General features: G+C 42.2%; 1 protein-coding gene across 7 annotated transcripts in view; it reads right to left on the reverse strand.

Moving 5' to 3' along the window:
- Positions 1–14,791, reverse strand: part of LOC126179888 (sphingomyelin phosphodiesterase) — a 419,882-nt gene that overhangs the window by 134,792 nt on the left and 270,299 nt on the right. The window contains exon 1 of one of the 7 annotated variants that reach the window (XM_049924652.1): positions 8,661–8,679. The exons of the other annotated variants lie outside the window; for them this stretch is intronic. The gene's annotated coding sequence lies outside the window, so the exon portion shown is untranslated. Of the gene's footprint in view, positions 1–8,660; positions 8,680–14,791 lie in introns of those variants that run through there. 7 annotated transcript variants of the gene reach the window in all.

Below are 14,791 nucleotides of genomic sequence, written 5' to 3' on the forward strand. Positions count from 1 at the left end.
TCACAGACATGATACGTGAAATTGAGTGGCAATCATTAAAACAAAGGCGTTTTTCGTTGCGACGGGATCTTCTCTTGAAATTTCAATCACCAGTTTTCTCCTCCGATTGCGAAAACATTCTGTTGGCACCCACCTACATAGGTGATCATGACGATAAAATAAGAGAAATCAGGCCTCGCACAGAAAAATGTAAGTGCTCGATTTTCCCGCGTGCCGTTTGAGAGTAGAACGGTAGTGAGATAGCTTGAAGGTGGTTCATTGAATCAGAGTAATCACATAGATGTAGATGGCCATCCACATCGCCCGACATAAATCCCATCGAACGTTTACAGGACATAAGAGAGGTCAGTTCGTAAATCCTGCACCGGCAACACTATGGCAATTATGGGAGGCTATAGAGGCAGCATGGCTCGGTATTTCTGCAGGGGACTTCCAACCACTTGTTAAGTGTATGCCATGTCGAGTTGATGCCTACGCTGGTGAAAGGAAGTCCGACTCGGAGACAGTATTACGAGGTACACCATCACTTTTGTCAGGTCAGTGTACACCACTTCACTGCCACGACTCTCGTCAGCGTTCGAGGGTCACATGGTAGCAGTTCTACAGTACCCAAAGCGCTCCAAAGCGACCAGTGTGCCCTTAAGTACCTGACTAATATTTTTGTCTGGTGAGCTTAGCTGCGTATGCACAAGTGTGGCGTAGTAGCGCTGAGCGTGCACACCCGTGGCTGGCTACCCTCGTGAGGGGTGTCTGCAAGGCAAGCACGGCGCCAGGTGGGGCTTGGCGAAGGGCCACAGCTCAGCTCAGCTCTCATGGCCAGCGCGAGGCCTTGGCAGTTCCCCGCGGCAGACCCCGCTCGCCTTAACAGGCCGCGCGGCCACAACCCAGGCCGCTTCCGCCGCCGCTCGTTAAGGCGCTCGCTACACCGCCGCGCTCGTTGTCACGTGCCGGTGACAAAGCGGTTCCCCATCAGCTGAGCAGCGCAACTCCACTCTTCGAATGCTATCCTCGCTACCGAGCAACTACGGCATACTGACGCTCACCGCAAGATTCACAAACACACACGTACGCAGACAAACGCAGGCACGTACAACAGGGAAATGACGGATGTCACTATCACTTTCTTTTCCTAATGGCCTCCTATTGTCGGTGTGGCTCCACGCATCACCAGTGCCTACAGATCAACACCGAAACCATTCACAGCAATGTCACCGATCAAGGTGCTGCTCAGCATTAGTCTGAGTCGTCCCCCTTTGTGCTTCTTATGGTCTTCCCTGGAATAATATGTCTTAGAAACGATATGTGTCCCTACTTATGGTCCATGAGTCATCCCTTCTTCCTGTCACGTATTTTCTGTTGCAGTATCTTATTCGGCCTCTCTCTCTCTCTCTCTTTCCTTAATTACGCTACAGGTTAATTTCCTGTACAGCGTCATTTCCTATGCAACAATGATATATTTCACGGTAAAAAACTGAAAGGTTAAGCATAACTTGCGATGAAAATGATACTGCGTCATAGGCAAGTTTTGCGTAACAGTTAAGTCCTTTCGTGGCACAATTAATTAAAATTTCGCACATTACTGTTCAAATGGTTCAAATGGCTCTGAGCCGCCCAGAGTGGTCGAGCGGTTCTAGGCGCTACAGTCTGGAACCGCGCGACCGCTACGGTCGCAGGTTCGAATCCTGCCTCGGGCATGGATGTGCTTGATGTCCTTAGGTTAGTTCGGTTTAAGTAGTTCTAAGTTCTAGGGGACTGATGCCCTCAGAAGTTAAGTCCCATAGTGCTCAGAGCAATTTGAACCATTTTTCACAGGTAATTGGAGCCATTTGAACCAAATGGCTCTGAGCACTAAGGGACTTAACATCTGAGGTCATCAGTCCCCTAGAATTCAGAACTACTTAAACCTAACTAACCTAAGGACATCACGCACATCCATACTCGAGGCGGGATTCGAACCTGCGACCGCAGCAGTCGCTCGGTTCCGAACTGAAGCGCCTAGAACCGCTGGGACACCGCGGCCGGTGCACATTACTGTAAAAATTGGTTTCTTCATTTTGGAATGGTTACTTGGTCAGGCCATGTTTCTAAATTTCGATTGTTATTTATAGTTTTATAAATATTTCAAATGTGGCGTATACGTCCCGGAGCATTCGAGGAGGAGGAATAAATGGTTCCCCAAATTTATTCCTTGTGGAGTCCAGCAAGGCATATACATCACACTTAACAAATTTTTTTACTACAGATTAGGATCTGTAAAAAGAAGAAAGTAAATATCATCATTACGTCAAACAAATTTATTTATTCACAGTTTAACATTTATATGATTATTTTTGAAAACTTGGCGGTAAACTTATTTTGCAGTAGCTACGTATGAAATTCGTCCTTGTCTCTTCATTTAGTGTGCTGCATTGTCTAAATCGCCTCCTTGTGCTCCTAGCTGGAAAATATTTTCCAACTGCATATAAAAGCACATCATCATCCGTACAAAAGAATGAGTGTCTGCAGTAAAATGGCGAGCTAATAAATCAGTTAACAGTTTTGTCCAATGCTCGGCGCCAGAAAGATACGCGATTCGTCACAAGTAAAAATAGACATGGTACAACCTCGGGCATATCCTGCCCTGCATCCATAGAGGAGTACACATCTGTAAAGGCAGCTGCAGACCGATTCCACCAGCGGAGAGAAGAATATGCTGATGGTAGTAGGCACTCAAATGGTGCCCCCCTCTTTCTTTTGGATGTTGCAATAGTAAAAAGCCGCATCATGTAAAACCGTAATAATGGAGGGAAATGTGACCAACCTTCTTTTCACTTTATTCTTGTAAGGCAGCTTCCAACTGGGAGAAACGTGAAGAGCAGGGGAAGGGAAACATTCACCGCAGAAAACAAACCAGGAATTTGTGTTTTCCGTTTCATGCCAAGTCAAGGGCAGTAAAATGCGATTACACCGCCGAATAAAATTTAGAAATGGAAAAATTTAGATACGAATACAAACAAAAGGCAGAAATGGAAACTGTCTACACACACACTGGCCATAAGACAAAACTATTAAATGAAAAGTGTTTTATCACTAAATGTGAGCTCAAATCTGAATATTTCTAGCAAACAACGTAAGAGAAGAACAATAAACGCCTTTACTAAGCTTATCTATTGCAGAGAGGAACGAAAATTACAAAATGGCTCTGAGCACTATGGGACTTAACAGCTGAGGTCATCAGTCCCCCAGAACTTAGAACTACTTAAGCCTAACTAACCTAATGACATCACACACATCCATGCCCAAGGCAGGATTCGAACCTGCGACCGTAGCGGTCACGCGGTTCCAGACTGTAGCGCCTAGAACCGCTTGGACACCCCGGCCGGCCCAAAATTACATAAATCAGCCAAAAACAGAGGGTACGACTGAAACAATTAAGCAATGTCTCGCGCATTAGGTGCCAAACAATGAGTACGTTGGCTCCAACTAGTTGACACATTTAACGCTATATCGCAGCACCACACAGATGTGGCACTTTCATATCCTTGTGATGTCAGTGAAATGAATTTGTATGTGGGACACATATGTCCCGCTGGTCACGAAATGGTTAAATCTAATCATTCAAGAGCGTCAAAATTTCAAATACATTTATTTGACTTCACAAAACTGTATCTTCTGTATGAATGAAGATAAAAATTTGGGGTAAATTTTTAAGTGACGCATCGCGTCAGTGCTAACTTGTCCATTAATATGATTGCAGGTAGGGGCGTTCTTGTTGCAGCTGGCTCGCTTGCTCGTTCATTTCCCGAAGTCCGTCGACTCAAGATGGCAACTACACAGTAACAAAGGGCGTTCTGTGTTCTACACTTCGTGTACAATTCAGTTACAGATATGTGGTGTGGATCGCGAATACGCCATTCCACCCGCTACATATCAACGTATTCGATAATGGCACCAACAGTGCCAACATACTGCTCGTGTATGTAACAGTGATCCACAGGTCGCCCCGAGTACTCGTTCAAGACGCGCAGCGCATTCTACGTAGTACTGCAAGTAGTCCACAATACGGATGGGAAAAACCGATAGCGGTATTTTAGTTCTGAATAACCGGTATTTTTCGCTATTTGCTTGGTCTCGATTATAACAAATCTTTTTTTTTATTTTTTACTAATAAACTGGTTAAAGAATCGAAATATCAATTAGTCATAGTAAGAGTGCTAATATTCTTTGTTTTTAACAACAGTTGCATAATAGAATAGCACCATCCCTAGTCTTGAAGTATTTAACGAAGTGCAGTATTAATGAACTACAATGACCCATTCGCTTTCAAGGAGTAATAACGCGATGAGCCACAACAAAATTGCAACATTATATACGGAGAAGAAACTTAACAATTCATTCATAGTTTATAACAAAAATAAAAAGTACGTGATATGTTGTTTATATCTTCTTGTAGTTTCCGAATACGGTCGAATAGACACAAAAGATATATTTCTTCAAGCTCAGTTTTCACCCTTTAGCACTGACTATTCGTAGTGCCCAAACAGTGCTGTGATCCTCAAAAATAACATGATTTTTGAACGGAGTGTTTTTTTGTAGTATTCAGCCACTCATCACTTGTAAAGAAAAGCGGCGAACAATGGACGGATTAAATCTTCTTTTATTTGCCTATTTGATTTAATATTTTGACGCTATGTTTCTTGAAACTGAAGGAGCCTAAATTTTTCAATTTTTATTCAATTTCTACGTCTATTGCGGGAATAAAAAACCGAAAACTGGTTATTTCAGAAACGGTTATTTTGAGCGGTTTTGACACTTAGGTTAAACTGGCGTTGAAAAAGGAAAAAAAAACTATATTACCGAAAACCGTTTGTTTCAGCGATAACGGCCATCTCTAGTCCGCGTAAGTCCGCTCGTCGTGACGACTCAGGTTCAGCCATTCCCCGTGTGTCTGATATTCTTTGCAGCGATATTTGTGTTTCTTTTCTACGCTATTCTGCGTGAGTGGAACGCAGTGGCAGTGTCGAAGAGACCTGTGGACTGTAAGTGTGCGTAAAACAGCCCAGGTAGCGATCCGAGTCGAAAAACGTAAACACACTCAAGGTCAATAACTATAGCTTCAACGACACGTGTCAAAGGCTTCAGAGCAGAGCCAGGAATGGCGGGATAAGTTGATTCGAAGCTGGTTAAAAACACATCACTAGGCTGCAACTGTTAATACTAGATTTATTAAACCCCTTAAAATACAAATAAACTATTTAAACACTGCCGTAATTGCAGATGAGACATACTGTATGTAATTGCTTAGGCTTACAGCACAAAAGCAGATATATCTAAGATGTTTTAGTTATGCCTGCACTGAGACGTGTTCGTTTCCTTGCACCTTCTGTCTATTGTACAAAAAATTACAGCCAAACACGATACATGTATTGATTATTATGTCAAAACTCTAAAGGTAACGTAGTTATATCAGTTTACCCCATCTCTTACGACTGATTTATTAGTGAGTAAATAGCTGTTTACCAGTCCTTTGCGCTCGTCACCATGTTGCGATTCTAAAGTGCTGGCTTCAGTGACACCAGTGATAATGTGTACCGTAATGCCTGTCTAGTAATGAATGCCTGTGGTCGATTCTCAGGCTGAGTGGGGAAGACGAATCCATAAAGGATGCAACTGCTACAAGCGCTTCGTGATGGTAATAAACAACACAATGTAGAGTTTTGGGCGTAGAGGTGGAAGATAACAATTTCCTTTTGCGTTTAGCGTTCAATGATTAGAATACGTTCCATTTAAGTGGGAAAGTGAACCGCCACCACACAATCATGTGGAGGACACAGCAGCCACATACAACAGCCGAGCACGAGAGAGGGTTTCCAAAGCTTCGTGTGCTCTACACTGTATCTGAAATAATATTCAGGGCCCACATTTTGCGGAAAGACTGTTACAGGAATCACGTACCTAGATATGTTGGAGGCCTGGATTTACCGCCATCGCAAGGACGTGCAGAAATTTAACTTTTCATTAGGTCGGAGCGCACCGTACTGGTACCTGTTTGTAACAGTATTCCTTAAGAACGAGCTGCCTCAATGATGGACTGGTCGTAAGGGGAATATCTGGATTGCACCATTGGCCTTCACTGTCATTTGTTCTTACGATATCTTCTTTTTTATGGGGGATTGTGAAGGACTTCATTTATATGGCTTCCCTTCCAACAGTTTTGCGCAACTCTAGGAAAGCTCACAAAAGCGTGGGTGAGACTGAATATCGTCTAGATGTTTGTCGTGCGTCCAGTGCAGGGGACATTGAATATTTGTGAAAGTCAAATGAAAACTTTGATCCTAAATGTTATTGTAAAAAATAGCTCAAGGTTCTATGTGTATGCGTGTAAAAGGTATTTCCTTCTAAAGTTGAATGGTTCTTGTGAAATTAAAAAATTACTATTCCCACCTCCAATTGATATCGCCTTTCATCTACAACATACAGTTTTGTGAAACTGGCTAAATCTTTTTGAAACATCCTGTATAGGTGTATTCACACAATTACAGATTCTTCCTGCCACGCAGTCAACGCAGCAAACAGACAGAAATATTAGCGTGGGTATTTTTAGGCTGTAACACATTTCTGCTACTTATACTGGATCTTCTAGTTTCCGTACACTTAGTTTCCCACTTACCACAAGTTAAGACGCCACTTGTCAACACTTTAACAGGTTTTGTCGTTTTTCCGAAGTTTAGCCACCTATTACCCACAAAGCGTGTCCACTTTGGAGTATGTGTTTGTTTACAGCATGCATTCTGCTACTGACGTTCTTGTGTCATTTATTGTTGACAAAACAAAACAAACTGAAAGCTCTTCGTCTTGATTAAAATAAAATGCCCATTTCATTTATTTCTTGGTACTAGATTCTTTCCCTTACCTGCTAACATATCTCTAGGGCATTTTTCCGTGTTTGTCCGCTGCTGAATACAGAGTTCTAAAAAGTCATAACAGTGTAGGAACTGTACTTGAAAGACGGTAAATTAACGGTCTGTAATAGTCATTAGATATTTCAATAAAAGCTTTTCGTTCCTAAAATGAACTCTGTGTAAAACTAGAGACGACTACCAAGTAAATGTTTCTTAAAAAGCTATGTCCTTAAATTTTCACTTGATACTTAACTTTGTGTTCTGCCTTACGGCAGGTCTTGTCATGGGGGAAGCCTCGTCAGAGAGGTCCACCGTATGAGCCTCTAGGGAAGTGATTCCAGTGGTGATTTCCCGTTGCCTTCCACTGGTGATGATGAAATGATAATGAGGACAACACAACACCCAGCCCCTGAACGGAGAAAATCGAACCCGGGCCCCTTGGCACAACAGACCGCCGCGCTGACCATTCAGCTGTCGGGGCGAACTCACTTCAGCCACGTTTGTGTATTCATAAGGGTCTCAGTAGGAGGCTCAAAATTCGGGTTTCAACCAATGATTCAAATCGCAGCTACACACCGTGTCAGATGTTTGTTTCAGCTGCATATTAGTTATAACTTTTTTCTTCCTCGGACATTCCCGTTACGTCGAGTCTGCTTTCATAGCCTTGAGCCGCCATCCGCTTTACTGTTAAGCATTTTGTTCTGCAACCTCTATCTTTTAAAAGTCATTTGGACTGTTCTCGTCCAGTGGGCAGAGGCTCCACTCGTCACGACGTATCTGGTCTGCGCAAGACACGGCAGTCCAGTCACAGTTTGCATTTCCAAAACTTTTCCGTATTGGATGTTATTCTAAAACTACTACTTACGTATTCGTTACGAACCTTATCCTCGAAGATAACAGTATTAGTTTAGCGCAACTCCATCGAACGAAGTCTACACTTACGCTTTTTTTTCTCACCATAAAAAATTACCTGTAAATATCATACAACGTGCGTATTTAACGTCACAGGTATCAAATACAATCCAAATTTCACCACGGAAATAACATCAGACGAACATAGAAACCTCGAAATTAAAAAAAAAAAAAAAGTGCAGCCGTAACTTAAAAAACAGTTTATCGCAGCTCTTCTACTTCTCACAATGTCTTTTCCATAATATTCATTTCGTGGCTTTTTTTCCTGCTCGTCCGCTTCCTTTACTCGATGTTGTGGTAAAACATCAGGAATAGGTTCAGTTTGTTTTACAGTTTGGTTTTCTCTCGCTTCTTTCTCGCTATAAAGCATGGTTCCATGTACCTGTGTTAACTGTTCTGTAAATTTATCTCTGTAAGCTACAAATTTCTTATTGGTACCTGTCTTCATTATTATGACTCTTTTACGGTTACATGTGATTATTCTTTGCATGCAAGTATCATACTGTCTGTAACATGCAACATTCTTACTCAGGGATTTGGTCCATTTTTCTATGTATAATATGGTGCTTAGGCTCAAAATTTTCCACTTACTGTCAGTCTTACGTGAAATATTACCTTACGTTACAGATTATATTAAAATCGCGTTTCGGTTATAATATGTTATTTTCAAGGTCAGTGCCTCCTTACTCTCCTCTTAGATAGCCAGCTGATATTTGCTGATGGCCTTGTAAGTCTACAAGTGCTTAGCAACGTAAATACATGAGGGCAAAGATTCACAGTGGTTTCATTCAGGCCTACAGAATAAAATCTTTTGTTGCTGATTAGTATATCTTACGTATTTGTTATTCAGTAGAACCTTCTTCCTACCTTTCTTTCGACCTTAGAATTTTCGCCAGTATCAGTCAGTACAGCAATCTCACCTGAAAACAAAGAGAAATAATTACATATTAGAAACCTGTTGCCTGCAACATCCCTGGTCGTTTCAGTCGCATATGTCGCTTATCACTGTGCTGCTCTGTCACTGTCAAGGAAATAAAAAATGTCATAATGGTGAACTTGAGGACGCAGTGAATCATCTAGGTTATGTTATGCAGTAAAGTTAATAGCCGCTATCTGCCATTCTTCTCTCAGACTGTGTTCACCAACGTAACAGACGAAGTGGGCTGCATGACGCGAGTATCTTTTTCACATTCTTTTGTTCCTCCTTCCCCACGTATATCAAAGAATATTACAAATATTTCGTATAACACGAACAGAATGCGCAAAAGTCCGCTTTTCATTACATAGGAGATACAGAATGTAAAGGTCGAGGAAACAAAAGGCGTTACAACTTTACTTCAACTCTGGCCACAACAGTAAAACGTAATTACACGTTCCACTCCACAGATGCTGTTTGCAATGCGACATTACTGAGACATACGAGTTAATTTTTGCAGCTTGAACATCTCGTTAACAGCAGAGTCATGTAAAACATGTGCATGTGCTCACTTCTGCTAGAGAAGATCGGCACTGATGAAAAAACGGCCGTAATATTCGGGAATTGTCGAATGCTCTTAATTGGGATAGTACAACAAGGGCTGGAGCTTACTCCTTGTGAATATCTGCCGCAAGTCTATCACCACATCACATTGCCTAGGTGGTCATAAGGTGGTTATAAGCACGTGTACAGATACTTACATAACGAAAACAGTGATGGTACAGTCACTTTAAAAGAAGTTCTTCCTTGAATCAATCCACATTCCAGATCAACTGCGGCAGATGTTGCTATGGTTCTTTGATAATAGTAACATAGTTCATAAACTATAATGAAAAACAACATTTATGTGTAGCTTCCAATATTCAGTACTGAAAAGTACGCCAAATTATTATTATAAATACCAGTAACAGCCGCAAATAAAGTGCTAAATCGTAAGCCTTCATAAGTTGTGTCACGACTGCGTAAGCCGCCACAGAAAATTTGAGACTCTTTTCCTTTTATTTCCTTAGAAAAGTATACCCACGTGCCGGAAAGCTGGAAGATCAGAAAATGAAACATGAAAAATTTTATATGTAGTTTAGTCACAGTCATCCTGCGTTGCAGCGCTGTTGCTTCATTGGAGGAAAAACTCATTTACAAATATTTCCGGTTGTGCTACAATCACTAAACTTTCAGATGATACAGACAAAACTTAGGAGATATCAAAATTATTTATATATATATATATATATATATTAAATTGAACTTTTGTCCCGAGATGGGTTACATATAGACTACGATGTGGCAAGTGCTCTAAAGTTTGTTAGTAAATATGTTCACGGAATACAGATAATCCCAAATTATGTGAGGTGAAAAATACTGAGCAAGAAAATAAGAAGATTCTCAAGCCATACGATGGGAGCGTGGAAATCCTATAGCTCCTGGAACACGCACTACTCCCTGACGCAGAACAGCTGTTCTGGTTGCCGGTCAGTGGCCGTGCAGGCGCGCGCCAGTTTTCGCAACTGCAAGGCAGCCTGCTCCTCTTTTTAACGTTCGGGAGGTAATTACCCAGAGCTGGGTTAAGGCGCAAGTGACAACTGACTGCTGACAGGGGCGCCAGAGGAGCCAAGGTGCAAAAATTTTTATTTGGTGTGTCATAATTAGTACTGAAAACTGACACGGGTGAAACTGTAGGTATACGATAATACACGTTCCTGTCACATCAACGTGACCAACGCCTGTATTCGACGTCAGCGTGTAATAACCACTCAAAATCTGGTAGACAACGGATGTGTGCCACAGTACAGGTCATAACACACGTCACGCTTATGAACATGTGGCAAGAATTGGAGTACCGTTTCGATATCTGTCGAGCTACAAATGGTGCTCCTGTTGTACAACATAGCATAAATACGTTTGAGCTCCTTTGTAGAATACTGGACAAAAAAGTTATACGCCTTAATAGATACTGAAATACAATGAGATGATAAAACTCATAGAACACCTCCTAATATCGTGTCGGATCTTCCTTTGCCCGCCGTAGTGCAGCAACTCGACGTTGCGTAGACTCAACAAGTCGTTGCAAGTCCCCTGCAGAGGTGCTGAGCCATGCTGCCAGTCAGTTAGTTAGTCACGTGTTCCATAGATCATTTGAACGCCTCTTTCACCGAAATGATGTGGAAAGAGCTTCTACAGCCGTCCTTAATTGCGAAAGTGTTGCGGTGCATGTTTTGGTGCACGACCTCACTTCTCGATTATGTCCAACAAACGATCTATAGTACTCACGTCCGGTGAGACTGGTGGCCAAATCATTCGCGCGAATCGTCCAGAATGTTCTTCAAACGAATCGCGAACTGCTGTGGCCTGGTAACAGGGCGCTTTGTCATCTATAAAAATTGAAGTCCATGCAAATGGTCTGCAAGTAGCCGAACATAACCATTTCCAGCCAGTGGTCGGTTCAATTGGATCAGAGGACCCAAGGACCCAGTCCATTCCATATACACGTAGCTCACGCTATCATGGAGCCACCACCAGCTTTCACAGTGCATTATTGACAACTTAGCTCCATGGTTTCGTGGGGATCTGCACCACACTCGAGCATTTACCAACTGAAGTCGGGACACATCTGACCAGGCCACAGTTTCCCAGGCGTCTAGGGTCCAACCGATATGGTCACGAACTCAGGAAGGGCGCTGCAGGCGATATCGTGCTGTTAGAAAAGACACTCGCGTCGATTGTCTGCTGTCTTAGCCCATTAACGCCAAATTTCGTCGCACTGTAACGGATATGTTCGTCGTACGTCCCACATTGATTAGTGCGGTTATTTCATGCAGTGTTGCTTGTCTATTAGCACTGACAACTATACGCAAAGGCCACTGCTGTCGGTCGTTAAGTGTAGGTCGTCGGCCACTACGTTCTAAGTGGTGAGAGGTAATGCCTGAATTTTCGTATTCTCGGCACGCTTTTGATACTGTGGATCCCGGAATATTGAACTCCCTAACGATTTCCGATATGGAATGGTCTATGCGTCTAGCTCCAACTATCATTACACGTTTAAAGTCTGTTAATTCCCGTCCTGCGGTCATAATCAGTCTGAAACCTTTTCACACGAATCAAATGAATACGAATGACAACTCCGTCAACTCTGCCAATGCACTGCCCTTTTATACGTTTAGTACGCCATATTACCGCCATTTCTACAGGTGTGTATCGCTATTTCATGAATTTTGTCACCTCAGTGTATAAACAAATGTTTTTGTATATTTCTAGTCCGAACATCCTGCATTTCGTCTTCTTATGGAGCACTGGGATAACAGCGCTCGAGATGTAGCCTTTCAGGTGCGATGTATTTATGGCGATGAATATGGTTGAGGTGCCACGGCGCCAGTGTTGCAGCGATATTTAAGTATATCTCCAAAGAAGGACGCCACAGTTAACCGCTCTATACTTCGCATCATGCACTGTATTGGTCTGCATATTTTTGAAAGTAGTCTAAAATGTCGCGGTTATCTGGTTGTGTTCTTCACGACGAGCGAAAACTCTTTTTGTTAATTGTTAGAGCAAATGTGCTCTTGGCGTTACGGCTGCTTAACACCGTCAGCAACTATTCCTCAAATGGGACACGAGAACGAGTTGTTACTGACCTAGAGACAAGTTCTCAACCTCGCTGTCACGGCCTCACGAATAGATGTTGCAAGGATAAATGCGGCTCGCGCGCTGCACACATTCACCGACCATGATTACTGGTTACAAGTAATTGCGGACTTTCTACCTGTACCGGGAAATAGCGAATCATGGAACTTTCAGGTGGTGCCTTTATAGAACGGTCGTAACTCATCTTCACTAAAAATCCCTTGCTTAAATGAATTGTACCACAGTAAAAAATTAATGCTAGCGCTCTGCTTTGAATTTCACGAGACAAAGTGTCAGTAGCACCTAAAGCAATACGTAGGCAAGCTCCAGGTGTCACACGAATCATTACATACACCTGGGTGTTTAGCAGCTTGCTACAGTTCAATTGTATAAACCCGTAAAGATGCGCAGGCTTCCATAAGAATTAAGAAAACCTTTGTTTTCCAGGCAACAGCAGACTTTACTAAACATTTACTTTAAATCCGATAGCGACACATTCAGGTAAGTCTGTCCGCTGTTGCAAGAAATCCAGAAAGAAACCATTCACATAATGTGTTGGAGGACTTCTATAGAACAGACAGTTTCAGAGCCTATGCAGAATGTCTTCCAAATAAACAACTTTTCTAGTTTATCGTTTCAATTTCAAGGCTCTATCCTCAATGCCTGTAGTAAACTATTTAAGTAATTAAAAATATTTCACCGGTACTGATTTCCAGGAGGCGATTTCAAATTACAGAATGAGTAGATACTTGCGAAAAAGCTTTTTGCACTTTGGAAACTCAGAGATAAGAAGGAACATTAAAGTTCAATGGAATGCTCATAAGCTATTCGTTCTGTCGATGAGCGTCAATAAGCAGAACAACAGAGCATGAATGAACTGACTCTGACGTGCAGGAACACGAAGATATTTACATAACTTGTTCTCTGTCGACAGCAATCTACTGAAGGACGTGTGTGACGTTTCAGCAAGACCTTCGTCACTCCTTAGGCGCCTGATCTGAGGAGGCCGCTCTTGTAACTAACAGACGGCTGGCCAAATATACAGAACATCTACCATGTGTGCTTGATTATTCAGACATGAACGAAATATAGTATAACGTCGTTTCCATGGCTACTAGTACCAGGAGCAGCATCCCGTACTAACACAGCGAGAAGATAAGGCGATGAAGGAAGAAAGGAAGGAAGATTGGGTTTAACGTCGCTTCAACATCGAGGTCATTAGAGAAGGAGTACAAGCTCGGGCTGTGTCAAAGATCGAGAAAGAAATCAGCCGTGCCCTTTTCAAAGGAACCATCCCGGGATTTGCCTGGAGTGATTTAGGGAAATAACACAAAATCTAAATCTGGATGGCCGGACGCGGGTTTGAACATATAATGTGGTGAAATATACGGGCTCTTCCATGCAAATGTACACATTTAACACTGCACAACAGGTCCAAGCCATCGAAACGAGGCGACAGCGCGAAAAGACAGGAGACAGCGTGAAATGATACATGTCTAACATTTAACTTTTTTTACCTATCATGACACAGAACCACTCCTGGAAGAAAACTAGCCTTCCAGCCGGTCCCAAGCCCTGATAAAGTAGGAGGATTAATCGTTGGGCTAATCATCCAACATTGTAAAAAACTGACGGGTTCCTATAACTCACACCCAGCCTCGGATTGGAATGGGTCTAACGGAAAACGAGCCAATCTTATGAATAAAGAACTACGAATAGCTACATGGAACGTAAAAACACTGTACGCTGCAGGACAGACAAAGATATTTAATGTAGAACTAACAGAGTAAAAGATGGATATTACAGCCCTGCAGGAGATAAGATAGCCTGGACAAGGTATGCACAGAGAAAAAAACTACACGATCATATACGGCGGAAACAAGCATGACCACCACATATTTGGGATAGTATTAGCGGTTCATAATAAAATAATGGCCAAGTGATGACACTACAAAATGTCTATGAAAGAATATGCTACATCAGAATCAAAGGGAAATATAGAAACATCTCATTAATAAGTGTCCATGTCCCAACTGAAGACAAGGAGGAAGACATAAAAGACGAATTCTATGACACGTTAGACCAGGTGTACTCCAGATTACCACAGTACGACATCACAATTGTGCTGGGAGACTTAAATGCCAAAACAGGACAAGAACAGCAATGGCAATCATATACAGGTTTGTTCATCCTTCACACTGAATCAAATGATAATGGTATAAGGCTTGTCAACTTCGCCAGAGCTAGAAACATGAAAATAGCAAGTACATCATTCCCGCATAAAGACATACATAAAGCAACATGGACCTCACCGGATTGATTAACTAGGAACCAAATAGACCATGTTTTGATAAAGAAAAAATATAAAAAAGTAATAACAGATGTTAAGACAATGAGAGGAGGCGAG

The sequence above is a fragment of the Schistocerca cancellata genome, chromosome 1 (assembly GCF_023864275.1).
Source record: "Schistocerca cancellata isolate TAMUIC-IGC-003103 chromosome 1, iqSchCanc2.1, whole genome shotgun sequence".
Taxonomy (NCBI): domain Eukaryota; kingdom Metazoa; phylum Arthropoda; class Insecta; order Orthoptera; family Acrididae; genus Schistocerca; species Schistocerca cancellata.